The sequence below is a fragment of the Callospermophilus lateralis genome, unplaced genomic scaffold (genome assembly GCF_048772815.1).
Source record: "Callospermophilus lateralis isolate mCalLat2 unplaced genomic scaffold, mCalLat2.hap1 Scaffold_74, whole genome shotgun sequence".
In the NCBI taxonomy this organism is placed as follows: Eukaryota; Metazoa; Chordata; class Mammalia; order Rodentia; family Sciuridae; genus Callospermophilus; species Callospermophilus lateralis.
Window position 1 is genome coordinate 7,974,080 of NW_027515420.1, and position 11,902 is coordinate 7,985,981.

The following is an 11,902-nucleotide window of genomic DNA, read 5'->3' on the forward strand; positions in this document are numbered from 1 at the left end:
TGCCCATTTCATGGATCACTTGAGAAGCAGGTCACGATTCAGCTCCATATATTTCATCTTTCTGTTCTTCATTAAAATCCATCAAATACTGCTGCTGGGGTACCTTTTCCCAATGGTTTCTGATTGAACGAATGTTAGCAGGTCAGCTTAAGCCCCTCAGCCTTATTCCTATCTTTCTGGCCCAAGGGTAGTTCATAGCCTTGATTCAGCATACAGTGGGAAGGCAGGGTGCTCACAGAGCTCATTTTCTTTATAGATATAAAGGGAACTTCCAACTCTCTATTTTGAACAGTGTCATGACTAAGCAGCAATAAGTTGGTCCATTTACCCATCAATGTTTCAGAAGAGAAATCTAATTTAACAAGTCAAAGGAAACATTGTGTTAATTTACCTGAGATAATGGATTTGTTATGAGGAAAGATTTATTTTCACTCATAGTTTTATAGGTTTGATCCATGGTCCTTTGGCCATTTCTTTGCACTTGTAGTGGCACAGTACATGGGCAGTAGTACATGTTAGAGGAGGCAGTTCACCTAATAGCAGCCAGAAAGCAAAAAGAGCTAGGGACAAGGCCCAGTGAGCCCTTCAAGGACACACACCAGATGACCCAACTTCTTTCCACTAGTCCCTGCCTTTTGAAGGTTCTACCACCTCCCAGTAGTGCCACAGCTAGCAACTCAGCCTTTAACACACAGGCCTTTGGACCATCAATATCCAAACTATACCAGACATTTTAGGCAACTCCAAAGATCTTTCACCAGATTGTACTCACATTATTCCAAAGTCCATTCATTGTTCCTTATTGCTCTGTTGACTGGGGATACTGAATCTGGCAAAACTTGATGAACAATTTAAGTTATCTCTTCCCAGGTATTGGAGTTTGTGAATTGGTAGATTACTAGAAATGATCAACTTCAATTTGGTGTTTCTTGAAATTGCTGTTATGTTAGAGCACAATATATTGTTGTGCATATTTCAACTAAAATGGGTGTTTTTTATGATAACATTTTCTACTTTTTACCCTTTTTATTTTAATTTTGCTGGTAAAATGATTCATACTTTTAAATATTGTGAGATTTAATTATTGTTACTATTTCATACCTTTCACAACTTTAATTTTTTTAAATTTCTATGTTGATTTTTTTAAGTGTTCTAATTCCACATTTTTTTTTGTAGTGGGGATTGAACCCAGGAGAGATTTGTCACTGAGTTACATTCCTACCCCTTTTTTACTTTTTATTTTGAAACAGGGTCTTGCAAAATTTGATGAGGCTGGCCTCAAACTTGTGACCTTCCTGCCTCACTCCCAAAATGCTGGGATCACAGGATGGAGCCAACATGGGTGACAACACTATAATTTGTTATGCTTGTATATCTACTTTTTCAATTAACAATTAATTTCCCAGAACCTGATTTAGATTTTGGGCATTACATTCTTATATTACTTTCATTTTGTAATTTGTCTTTTATAATTTGTTTTTCATATTCTGATATCACTACTGTATCTACTTACATGGTGAAATGTTAGATATAATATAAGCTAATAAGAGTAAAAAACAATTGTCAGGGAAAATATATTTTTCAATTTCATATTATGTAAATTTTAGAAGTAAAATTTTAGACTTAAAAATAATTTACAGTGTTTTTTAAAAAATTATTGTATATGTGTATTCACTTACATACAAATCCTCAAATAGGGAAATCTTGTTTTCTCTTTTGAACAGTTTTATAAAATTCTGTTATGCATACAATCAGATATCACCCTGAGTAGACAATCAATTGTAAGGTTCGCAGAATTTTTGTAACATTTATACTTTAAACCCTGAAGTTGATTTTTAAAATGTATTTTAATGGAGGATATGTTTTACATTCTAGTACATTGTATTAGAGAGTAAAATGGCAAAGCTTATCCCTCTCAGAGTTCAGTCTCTGTCCTTTCTTTCCATCTTTTAGAGAAGTCTCTTAGGAGAAGATATGGTGGTCAGTTCATTGCACATTCTTTTAGAACAATAATTTGCATATCAAAGTCCAGATGGGAATAAACATAATCTGTGGTCCCATCTGCTGATCTCACTGTTCTGAGACCTAGTATGGAAATAGCATTAGATTAGAGAAGACAGCTTAATTTTTCAAATAATACTGGTTTCTTTCAAGTGATAAAATACACAAGTATTTGCTATATGTTTAAATTATTAGTTATTTGAGATCACTGATACCAAAATAAATTATTGTTCTCAGTTATGATAAGAGGTGGTAACATGTCATCAGAAGCTCTTTTTACAGCTTGCTTGATTTCATATTTAAAAAATTGTCATTAAATGATTATCAGCTGTAAGCATTTGAATAAATCACTTTTTATTTTCACAGTAGACACAAAAATCCTGGCATATTTTATATCTAACTCACTTGGAAAAAAATCTTAAAGATGAACACTTTACAATCTCAAACATGGAGAGTTTGAACAATGCATGAAATGAACACATGGATATTTGTTTTTTTTTCCTTTGAGGAGCTAAATTTAGAATCTAAATATAGAAGATATAGTTTAAAATTTTAAACTCAGGAAATCAAGAAGAATGTTTACAGGATTCATTTTACTGACATCTTCTATGAGCCAAGATAACCCATTGGCACAGTCTCAGCCCACCAAGAGTTAACATTCACAAAGCTGCTGTCTTATTGCTCCCAGGGTATTTTTTCTTCCTATTTTAGTGTTAGATATTTTCAGTGAGTCTTGATTCCAATTTGTCTTATTTGAAATATTGCCTAAAAATAAAACAAACACAAAGCCACTATTTGGTGATGAGATTTCTGGTTTATTAAATCCCTGCAGAATGAAAGCATTTTGTGAAACAGTAAACCCATTTAAAGAGTTATTTATGATATAGTGTGAAATGCTGCCTCTATGAGTAGTTTTAAAAAGATGTTGTGTAGTTTGGTGGGGAAGTATGCAGGCTGTGAAGATAAGTTGACTGAATCCAAAGCTGAATTCTGCCACTCATAGAGCAGTGTTCAACCCCTATGATGACGAGGAGATAGCATTACATAAATCTTGAGGTTGTTATTAGGAACAAATGAGGTAATGTACACAGAGGATTTAGCATAATACCTTTGATTTTATAAGCAGTCCCTATTGTTATGCCAAATGTTATACTCTTTTCAAATTTTATAATCTAGTAGCTTAAAATTTTTACTAGAGAGAGAGAGAAGACAGAGGAAGGGTGCAACAAAGGAGGGAAAGAGGAATGGAGTTTGTTTTGGGATTAATGGAAGAATTAATTAAAAATATAGTTCTTATATGAGGTTTGAAACTGGATAGAAAAACTTTATATCTCCTTTTTTCACGTGTCCGTGTTCATGTTTCCTGAAGAATATTGTTCTCAATAAAATTTTAGCTATTTTTACTCTGTTAAGAATTGGCATGAATAGGCATTAACATATTAATGAAACCTCTGTCTGAAAACAAAGGAATCCAGTTACTTGGATGAATCCAGTTACTTAATGTACCAAAACCCAACCTTCTAATGCTTTATAATGGTCTCAGTTCCTGTCTTAGAACTGTGAGGATATAGATTCTGTCCCAGAGGTATACCGCCTTTAAAGAAAGTCTATTTTTATTAACATCCCTTTGTGACTATAACTCCTAGTATGTGGTTGGAGTAAAATTTATCTTGCTGATGACCCGTTTCTAATAGTTCTTAATCAAGAATGATTTACAACATGGACACAAATGTCTTATTTTTTTTCCACACTTATTCCAGTTTCCCACATCCTGGTCCCCAAAGTAAAATTGAGTGTCTAGAATTTTTGCCATTAAAATTGTCATTGGCTAAATCTTCTCTGCTGCCTAACATTTTAAATGTGTTTAATAGCATTTTGGAACTTTGATTAGTTTTATTTTGCTATTCTAAAAGTGAGGGGAAAAAGAAGTTAGATAGGATTTGAGGGTAGGAATAACAATGCTTGATTTACCCATCAAAAATTATTTGAAGGAACTGGTTCATTTGCATGGAAGAGGAAAACTGAAGACTGGTTTAGTCATTAAGTAATAGTTAAGAGGGCAGAACTAAACTGCAGCATTTTATTCCATGGGTGAATTTGTAAAACGTAACCAGTTTACACAACAGTTTACTCATTTGCCAGATGCAGATAATACTTGCCAAAGGACTATTGGATTAAACAAAACAATATAAATTAAATACTGTATATAGTGTCTGGTAATAATAGGACCTCAATAAAAATACTCTCCTTCCATCAGCCTTCTTTAGTAGGTGATGTGATAACCATGACTATCAAAATAGAAAAGTACAGTTGTGCTTACCTAAATCATTCAGAAAGATTATCTGTATTATACTACAATAGAAGGTTGTCAAGTATCCTTTCTTTTTCACTCTAAGCAAAAATAAACAAACAGAAAACAGACCTGATTATATTTCTGTAACAACATGGCTAGATGATGTTATTTCTTTTTTATTAACTCATATAAATATGCAAAATAATAGGTCTCATGGAGACATATTAATTGCAAAATGATGGGTTTCATGGGGCATATTCATGCAAGCATATAACATAATTTGTTTATATTTATCTGCTCTTTACTTACCCTTCCCCTCTCCTCCCCATTCCCCAGGTCCACTTACTCTTGTCTAATACTTTCCCCTCTATTTTCACGTTGCCTTTATTTTATTTTTTTCCTTTCTAGATTCCACTTGTAAGAGAAACCATGTGATACTTATCTTTCTGGTCTGGATTATTTTGCTTAACATGATACTTTAAAGTTCCATCCATTTTCCTACAAATTAGATGATTTTGTTCTTCTCTATGACTGAATAATATTCCTTTTTCTATATATGCCACTTTTTCTTTGTCCATTTATCCAGTGATGGACACTGTTGTAGTCCACTTTTTTTGCCACTGTGACCAACAGATCTGAATGAAAATTTTAGAGGAGGAAAATTTTATTGTGGGGCTCACAGTTTAAGAGGTCTCAGTGGAGATGGTGGAGACTGAGACTTATGTCAGCAAGGACAAAATAGCTATCCCAAAGATATGTCCCAATGGCCCACCTCTTCTAGTGGCACCCTACTTTCCTATAAGTTAAGCCAATCAGGATTAATGCACTGATTAGGTTAAAATTCTCATAACCCAATAACTTCACCTTTAAATCTTCTTGCATTCTCTCACCCCTGAGCTTTTGGGGGACACCTCATATCTAAACCATAATAGACACACTGATTTCATAACTTGTTTATTATGAATTGTGAAGCAATAAACATGTGTATGTATGTAGGTGTCTCTATGGTGTTCTGACTTTAATTCCTTTGATAGGTATGAAGGAGAGATATAAGTAGATATAAGTAGATCATATGGTAGTTCTATTTTTAGCTTTTGAGGACTCTCCATACTTATTTCCATAGTGACTGTACTAATTCGAATTCTTATCAACAATGTCAAAGGGGTTCCTTTGTTGGCCATCCTCTCCAGCATTTATTCTTTTTTTTTGTATTCCTGATGATCACCATTCTGACTTAGATGAGATGGAAAATAAAGTAGTTTTGACTTGCATCTCTGTGATGGCTAAAGATATTGAACATTTGTGCTTCCTCTTTTGAGAAGTGTCTGTTCAGTTCCTTTGCCCTTTCATCGATTGGGTTATTCGTATTTTTTTTTTTTTGTTTTTATTTTTTTCTTTTTGGTGCTCATATTTTTAGTCCTTTTTACATTCTTGAAACTAATCCTTTGTCATAAAAGTAACTAGCAGAGATTTCTCTCCCGTTTTGTAGGCTGTCTCTTCACTCTGTTGTTTACTGTGTAATTTTTTAAATTTGTCAATTCTTGCTATTATTTCCTGAGTTATTGGAGTCCTATTCAGGAGATCATTGTGTCAATATATGGAAGTATCTTCCATGTTCTAGCAGTTTCACATTTTCAATCTTAAAGTTAGGCCTTTGATCCATTTTGAGTTGATTTTAATTTATGGTGAGAGAGAAGGATGTAGTATTTTATTTATTTATTTTTATGTGGTGCGGAGGATTGAATCCAGTACCCTGCACCTGTGCACCTGCTAGGTGAGTGCTCTACAGCTGAGCCACAACCCCAGGCCCTTAGTTTCAGTCTCTTACATATGCATATCCAGTTTTCTCAGCACCATTTGTAGGCTATCTTTTCTCCAACATGTTTCCGGCTAGTTTGTCAAGAATCAGATGGCTATAACTTGTGGATTCTTCTTTCTAGTCCATTCAATTGTGTGGATTCTTCTTTCTAGTCTATTCAATTGGTTTGCATGTCTGTTTTTATGCCAGTTCCATGCCATTTTTATTACTTTGGCTCTGTAATCTATTTTGAAACTGAGTATTGTCATACCTCCAACATTGCTGTTTTTGCTCAATATTGTTTGGCTATTCTGGGTCCTTTGTGCTTCCATATGAATTTTAGAATTATTTTTTTCTAGTTCTATGAATAATGTCATTGGTATCTTGCTAATAATTTCATTGAATTTGTTGATTGCTTTTGGTAATATACCATTTTAATGCTATTAATTTTGAAGCCCTTTAGATTTTGGATTCCATTTTCTTGTATCTTTTTCAGTTTCTTCCTTCAATTTTTTTTTCTGGGGAGGGGGTCCTGGAGATTGACCCTCTGTGTACTTAACCAATGACCCATATCTCTAGCCCTTTTTATTTTATTTTTTATTTTGAGACAGGGTCTTGCTAAGTTGCTCAGGCCTTGGTAAATCACTGGGGCTGTTCTCAAATTTGTGATCTCTACTGCCTCATTCTCCCAGGTTGCTGGGATTACTGGAGTGTGCCACTGTGCCTGGCTCTTTAGTTCTTTAACTTTCTTAGTTAAGTTTATCCCTAGCTACTTCATTTTTTTCTAAGCTATTGTCAATGAAATTGTTTTCCTAGTTTCTTTCTCAGCAGGTTTGTTATTGGTTAAAAAAAAGCCATTGATATTTGTGCAAGTCATTTCTAAAGTGCAGTATGGCACATACCTATAGTCTCAGCTACTTATGAGGCTGAGGTAGAAGGACAACTTGAGCTCATGAATTTGAGAACAGCAGGGGAAAAAAAACATGAACACTAAAACCCTAAATAAATGTTATTTATGAATGAGCTAAAAATATGAAATGATGATTTTTCAGTTTATTAAAGCCAAAAAAACAATTATTAATGTGCTATTTGTAGATGCCATTTTATTTTAGTTCCTAATATATTTTTTTCTTTTTTGGGGGTACCAGGAATTGAACTCAGGGGCACTCAAACATTGAGACACATCCCCAGCCCTGTTTTGTACTTTATCTAGAAACAGGGTCTCACCAAGTTGCTTAGTGCCTTGCTGTTGCTGAGGATGACTTTGAACTCAAGATCCTTCTAATAATTTTTTATTAAAAATAATACTAATTAAATAATATTTCTTGAAGATATTCACACAAGCAATTACTTACTTATATTATTAGAGAACATAATTAAATACGAACTTCACATTTTTTTATAATTTTAATTCTTGAACTGATAGAAACCTTGTCCTTAAGTGTGAGTGCTTGCTTGTCTGAGCCAATATTTTTTATTCCTTTAAACTATTGGAGAAAATTGATGCAAATATTTACAGGTGAGAAACAAATGATATAACTCAATTTCATAAAGTAATTTTAGTTGCGATATAACAGAACTAAATCAATTTTATAATTTTTTTACTTTACAAATTTTAACATTTTTATTTGTTTTTTAGTTGTGAATATTTGCATCAGTTTTACCCAGTAATTGTAAAATAATAAAACCTTAATATGTATGAAGCATCCTACTTCAACTTTGACTGAATGTAGAAAGAAAATACAACAAATATTTATCTACTTTGTTAAATATTGAAATAATATAAACGTGATGGATAATTCAATAAAATGTGTTTTCTTTATTGTTTTTATAAGCTCTCATTGTTTAGTTATTAATATAGTAAAAAATCTTAATTTGTATAGAAATTTAAATCCCATGTGATATATTTAATAATTTATATTATTAAAGACAATTTTTAAATTGATTTCAAGATAAATGAGAAAATAAAATGGGCTAAAATAATTTATATGAGAGATACTGATACTAAATTCTGAAAAATCAAAGTGCTGAATGAGAGAAACTAGAAAAGGATATATAATGAACCAGAAAAGAACACATACCAATTGATGTATAATTTTTAGAAAACAAACTATTGTGTTCTAATAGAAATGAGACCAGTGTTTCCCTAGAGTGGAGCCTGCTGGGAGGCATGTATTGCAAAGAAGCAAAGAAATGCCTGAGGATGATGGTAATATGTTATAACTCTATTGTGATGATATTTTCATCAAAATTCATCAAATTGTACACTGATTAATTTGGCTGCAGTTTATTTTACATGAATCATATCTCATTAAATTTGACTTAAAAGAACATGAACAATAATTTTACTGCATGAGTTTTGAAGCAAGTAAATATAAGAAATACAAGGAATGATTGTGTTTTTAAACAAATGGATTTTTTTAAAATAATAAACCATAACCTAAGAATAGCAGTAATGGTATCATATAAGTTTACTGATGGTAACGGTATTAGTTGGTTAGAGTTTTGTATAAGCAATTTTCAGTGCATTTCTAAGGTCATCAAAAATTTCTAAACTTTTGAACACACACATTCTACTGGAATATCCCCAAATAATATAAACGAATATGTAGGAAGACCTTCATTTCAAAGTGCATTCTTTGGTGGTATCAAACTTTAGTTAAAATATTAAAGTGTGCAATAACATCTCTTTGTTTTTCTCCTTTCAATCTAAATTTACTCTTAGACTACATTTATGCTAAGGAGGAGAAATTTGACTTGAATCATTATTGTTATCAGCTTTACCTGTAGGACACATTACTGTAACCTAACTCAATACCTGTGAATCGGAGCACCTCAAATGACCTCCCATTGGTTCACCCTGAGTCTCATCTATCCTCTACCATTCCTGGATTTGCTACTTTCCTGCCATTCTGAACAAGGCCATCTTTGGAAAGGATACATCTTATACCTAGAATCTATGTGAGCTCATCTCAAATCTTTCTATAAAAAAGATCTCTGTCTTGATAATGGTTTTAAAAATCAAATAATTCTTTCTAAGCTTTATTCTGAACAAAAGAAAAACAAGAACTCAGACTTTGGATTTCAAGGGGTTTATTTGTCTGTTTAATTCATTTTTAAACTTACTGATGACCACAATCCTTTTTATATCCCTTAATCTGGTTATTGTCTAAATCTATAGTCTGATTCTTAGACATTGGCATTTTAGGAGCAAAATACTTTTCAACAATTTTTAATTTAAGCATTCTCTTCTCAACTGCCAAAATTATAATCCATCTTTTAATTTTAAATTTGTGTTTCTGTTAAAAAAGTCATGAGATTATAGCAATGAATTTTTTATTTTCTTACCTTCAATGAGGTGTTTTATTGTGGACAGATCTGAGCAAAATAACTCTGCTTTTGTTTTTTGGGAGAAGCCTCACAATCTTTGTAATCATCAGTGCCTTTGCTGTACATTATCACAACCTAAATATTTTCCTGATTTAGAGAATGAATATATAAAATCATTTACTGTCCAAGAGCACATCATTTAATATGGAATGACCAATTGATTCATCCTTTCTCTAAAATGACATTTCAATTTCTATTAAATCTTTTTCAAATTCTGAATCATCAGATGTGTTATTTTAAAGGCATTATCCTTACTTGAAGTCACTTCTAGCAATAATTGTTGTTCAAAACATTTAGAATATAGTTCTTTCTGAGAAGATGGCTCTTTTGTCTTTTTCTTTAGCTGATTGCTTAAAATTGTCTGGTTTAGCTATTATTTTTAGTAGACTGCCTATACCAGTTGTTTTGAAGGCAGTCTACTAAAACTAATATGCACACACACATACTGAGTACTGATTTTAGATTTCTAACTGAATTGTTCCTGTAACTAGAATATGTAAATCCATTAGATGGAAAGATCTTTTGTATTTTCTTTTGAACTTTTCTGAAACTTCAAAGCAACTAAGGTTCCTCAAACCACATTTTAAAAACTTCCTTTACCATTGTACTGTTTGAGGGTTATTTTGAAAGAAATAAAATTATACCCATATTTTCACATGCAATCATATTTTCAGAATATAATGCTAGATTTCTAAGAGCAATTTAAAAGTAAATGTAAATCCTACTCACTTAACACCCCATTCCTTATTTTCCTTTCAATTAAGTTTGAGATTTTTTTTTATAAACATATATTAGAAAAAAAGCAGAATCCTATTAGAAATAAGGTAAATAGGGTAGGGGATGTGGCTCAGTGGTGGAGTGCTCACCTGGCATGCATGGGGTACTGGGTTTGCTCCTCAGCACCACATAAAAATAAAATAAAGATATTGTGTCCATCTAATTAAAAATAAATATTTAAAAAAAGAAATAAGGTAAATAATTCTTTATAAGGTAACTTCTGTTTGTCAGAAGCTTCCCTGTTTTCTCCTAAAGAAGGGCACAAATATTCAATAATTTTTAGTTATTTTTGGCTCCTCTCAGGTTTCCACTACCTTCCTCTTCTTTTTTCTTGTGCCAAGGCATGCACCCTTTTAGCAATTCAATCCCAAGGGGCTTTGCAGATAAAATTTCTCTTTTGTAAAAAAATGCACAGATGAAACGCAATCTCTGTTGATTCATAACTTATAGACATTTGGACTTTGTACATGGCTCCCCTTTCTTATCGTTTCTATTCTTTGTACCTCCCTAAGTATACTTCGAAATAGGGCATGTTCCTGTTCTTCTATAGTAAAGGTATTACTTTTTTTTTAAATTCTTTGGTATTCAATATTCAACTCATGTATCTAGATACCTTGTGACTATAGCCCTCAAGACCCCATTTTGTAAACAGAGTGAATTGATTTAAAGAAATGAATTGTGACTTAGAGCTATAAACAGGATATTTTTATCATTATTTGGAAAGTTGAGAGTTTAGCCATAAAAATTGCAAGAATGGATGTGGCAATGCATGCCTATAATCTCAGCAACTTGGGAGCCTGAGGGAGGAGGATCACTTGTTCAAAAGTAACTACAACTTAGTGAGGTCCTCAGCAACTTAGTAAAAACCTGTCTCAAAATAAAAATGGGCTAGGGATGTGGCTCCCATTGGGTCAATCTCTGGAACAAAAAAAAGAATTTTTTAATTTTTTTAATTTAATTTTTTTTATTATTGGTTGTTCAAAACATTACAAAGCTCTTGACATATCATATTTCATACATTGATTTAAGTGGGTTATGAACTCCCATTTTTACCCTGTATACAGATTGCAGAATCACATCAGTTACACATTCATGTTTTTACATATTGCCACACTAGTGACTGTTGTATTTTTTAAAAAAGCAAGATTTCTTTGTGGCATATTCCATATTTTAAAATAATTTTCTTTAAATTTTAACTTGTCTATAAAGATGAATATTTGTTGACAGATATTAACTTTTAGAGTTACATGAACAGTTTTATTCTTTGGTCACTGGATAATGTATCAGACTGTTTTCTTAATTTGTTATAATGAAATATATAATAATATTTGTTTTAATCTTGTTTTTATTTCATTATTTAGGATATTGGGAATCAAACATTTTCCCTCACTTTGAAATTTCATTCTCAGTGTGATAGTATTGGGAGGTGATGAAGGTCATGAAGACAGACTTTTCATGAGTGTGATTAGTATTCTTATAAAAGAGAGCATTTGACCCAGCTATCCCACTCCTTGGTTTATACCTGAAGGACTTAAAATCGGCATACTGCACAATGATTGTAATTACAAGACCAAAGTAATTCTACATCATATACAACCAGAAGAATGAAAAATTATACTCCATATATGTATGCTATGTCAAAA